Source organism: Syngnathoides biaculeatus, chromosome 16 (assembly GCF_019802595.1).
Source record: "Syngnathoides biaculeatus isolate LvHL_M chromosome 16, ASM1980259v1, whole genome shotgun sequence".
Taxonomy (NCBI): domain Eukaryota; kingdom Metazoa; phylum Chordata; class Actinopteri; order Syngnathiformes; family Syngnathidae; genus Syngnathoides; species Syngnathoides biaculeatus.
Window position 1 is genome coordinate 15612753 of NC_084655.1, and position 3933 is coordinate 15616685.

Consider the following 3933-nt stretch of genomic DNA (forward strand, 5'->3'; position numbering starts at 1 on the left):
AGGTCTGTCCACCGCCAGGCCTGTCATGCTCCACTTGGAGCTCATCACGCTATGAACCCCCATCTGACAACTCGCCACAGCCGACGACCTTGTTGATTATACTTAGTGCAGCATGAAAGTATTTGGACAAACAACCGCGAAAATGTCTCTTTTCCTTCTGCTGTTTTGGAAAAACACTACACACACACCAACGAATTCACAATCAATATCGACTTACATTAACTCATTGTTGGATTTGACTGAATAAGTGATTTCTGCTATGGTCAATTTGAAATTCGTATTACTCTGAGAGCCCAACAACAATGATAAGTACTGAATAAATGATTAATCACTTACCTCCATCTTTTAAAAAAATATATTAGTTTATTGGCATCACGGTGGGTCAGATGAAAAGCATTGGCCTCACAGTTCTGAGGTTCAATCCCCGACCCGCCTATGTGGAGTTTGTATGTTCTCCCCGTACCTGTGTGGGTTTTCTCCGGGAACTCCGATTTCCTTCCACATCCCAAAAACATGACATTAATTGGACACTCTAAATTGCCCCTCGGTGTGATTGTGAGTGCGGCTGTTGTCTGTCACCGTGTGCCCTGCGATTGGCTGGCAACCAGTTCAGGGTGTACCCCGCCTCCTGCCCGTTGAGAGTTGGGATAGGCTCCAGGACTCCCGCGACCCTTGTGAGGATAAGCGGCGAAGTAAATGGATGGATAGTTTATTGTATTGCCCAATTTTCATCTGTGAGAAACGTCACTGGGCAAAATCTGATGCCCATGACCTTTGAGATCACATATACAAATCCCATAATCACAAGGCACGTTTCACCCACTTCTGCTGCTAGACTGTATATGATGTATGTCCATAGGTTATAGCAGCAAAGACACGGAACATAAAAATTTCAGGGAGGCATAACCTTTCCGACTACCCTTATAAATATGTAATGTGCTCTAGTCCGCAATGAGGGCCTCTGGCGTGCAAGAGTGCACGTCTGCATGTGTGTGTGATCTGTAATTACCTCACTTCTGCACAAAAAAACAAACACCAATTGGGAAGAAAAAGCAGAGAAGAGGGAAAAATAAACGTCAGCTGACTCAGACAAGCATGATAATAATTCATAACGTTGAAGGTATGTTCTAAAAGTTTCTGCTCCAATGCACGGTGATTAAAAGGATGTTTGCATATTTTACAAGCGAGTGAGTGAGCACAGGTGCACATGTGTGCTCGCTTGCAAATAGGTGGATGCGATGTCCTCTCGAAGTACACCAGGAAAAATAATCGCGCTGGTGTCAAACGAAAACCTTTCATCTAACAAAAAAACAAAACCAAAAAAAAAAACCCCTCAAAAACCGCCCATTTTTTTTTTTTTGTTAAATTGTCAAAGCAAGTCATTTGCAACAATTAAGACTCTAGTCAATAATTTAAATACATTATATATATAATTTATTAAAAATAAATAAACATTAATAATAACAAATATATAGTATACACACTGGTGTGACCAGGAGTATCGATTGGTAAAAAAAATAAAAACTGACCAAATATGGAAATACATTGGTTTTTGCCCAATTCCAGCAACAACGTCTAAACACGTGTAATTTTTAAAAATTGCCTGCATGTGATAATTTAATTACCAGGATAAATGTCTGGGGCAGATGAAGGAATGGAAGGAGCAACATGGGGAGGACTGAGTGGCTGATGGGTGGTGGAATAAACCCGTGATGGAAGGACCAGAGGAGAAATGATGATAATGGAAGAAAAGATGCAAGAATGGATCATTGATGGAGGGATGATTGGTTGATGGGGAATGGAGGGTTGATGGAGGAATTGAAAATTGATGGTTTCTGGGGGTTGGGTGGAGGACTGGTGCACGGAAGAATTTTTGATAGCGGCACGGATTGTTTTGTATATCGAAGTCTAGATGGAGGGAGGGATGACTATTGAAGGACTGATAATTGGAAACCAGAATGAACAGGTGTTGATGGTTGAGGAAGGAATGGATAGACGTTGAAAGATTTGGTGATGAAAGCCATTGTGAAATTTATGGCTTGGTTATGGATGACCACTTCATTGGCATGCCCCACTAAATTTGCCCGCAGGGGTCAATAATGTGCTTTAACGAGTTGAACGCGGTGGTTCTCGTTGAATTTTACCTCCTCTTGCGAAAAACTCTTTCCGCCTCTCTCTCTGCATCTTTAACATTTCTTGAGAGGCAATTTAGCACATGAGTGATTCAGAAAGAGAGGCGGTCGGAGGATGGGCGAGCAAGGAGGGATCATTTGAGCTCTCCACAGCCCCATTCCCTATTTTATTTGAAGAAAATGTTAAAAGACAGAAACAATCCGTAGGTCTTAATTCATAAAGGTCAGAATGTATTTGCGAATGGACTTTAACAGTGATGGATGATTTACAGATGAAAATGTGATTATCTCATTCAGTAGATTTAAAGACGAGATTCATTCAGTCATTACATGTCATCTTTCTAAGAAAAGATCTTAAAGGTCCCCTTCCATCAATATACATTTTCTCACATCAAGCAAACTGTACGTCAAAATGAATCTGTGATATGGTATAAAGTTAACATCTAAGTGGATTCCCGAATGAACGGCATAAAGTTTGCAAAGCAGATGGATTTGAACTCACCGTCATTGTTACGTAGTTTTGTGAGTTAATATTCAAGTACTTGGTTGGTACGCATCCACTCAACTCAGCTGAATGGCAGCAAGGCATTTTTGGAGTTTCAAGCAAGTGAATTTCAGCTATACAAATGGAATCTATGTTTGTTGTTGTTTTTTTCATAATAATTGAATATTTTTGCTATATTTCAAGTAATTGGTGGATAAAATAACAGAGCTCACATTCATTGTCGCCGGAAATGAACGACCAACAGGTTCAGTTCATATGAATGGATGACAAGCACACCTTCAAAATATGTAGTGTCATGTATATCCCTCCAGCATTGTAGCATTTTAGCTGTTGTCATGTTATGTCATTATCCAAGCCACTTATCCTCACAAGTGTTGCAAGAAAGCTGGAGCCTATCCCAGCTAGCTTCGGGTAAAAGGCGGACTACACCCTGAACTGGTCGCCAGTCCTTCTCAGGCAGATATCGACACCATCAGTGAGCAGGAATCGATCCCGCACCAAGGGCAGGCGTGTGTACCATTACACCATCAGTGACTACCCCTTCAAAATATCCCACTTTTAATTTTCACCCGATTCGCCCTCCCTACTAGTGGGTGCCGCCCCAAACTTCGTGACATTAAAATATCTTGATGTGGACCTATCAGAGCCAAACTGTTTTCCATATTTAAAGAGTGAGAGATGAGCAAAATAATCAAAACAAGGCTTATTTAGTTACATGTTACATATTTATGGGAAAAAACATTTCAACTATCAGGCGTCAAAGACCAACTAGAATAGCTTGTAAAAGGACATCCTCGACATTCCCAGTCCATGTTACCAGGAAAACCTGGAAGGACATCGAAGATTATGAAAACTTCCATTCATCCATTTTCTTTGCCGCTTATCCTCACGAGGGTCGCAGGGAGTGCTGGTGTCTATCCCAGCTGTCAAGAGGGTTGAGGGGGCGTACACCCTGAAATGGTTGCCAGCCAATCGCAAGGCACATCTAGACAAACAGTCGCACTCATAATCACACCTGGTCCCAATTTAGAATGTCCAATTAATGTTGCATGTTTTTGGGATGTGAGAGGAAACCGAAGTGCCCGGAGAAAACCCACGCAGGCACGGGGAGAACATGCAAACTCCACACAACCGAGGCCGGGTTCTAACCCGGATCCTCAGAACTGTGAGGCATTACCAGCTGACCCACTGTTCCGCCATAATGAAAACTTGGAAAAAAAACCTAAAAATGAAATGATAGGAGGACCTTTAAGAAAAAAAAATGTGGATGATGATGGATGGTTTCCTGCAAAATTG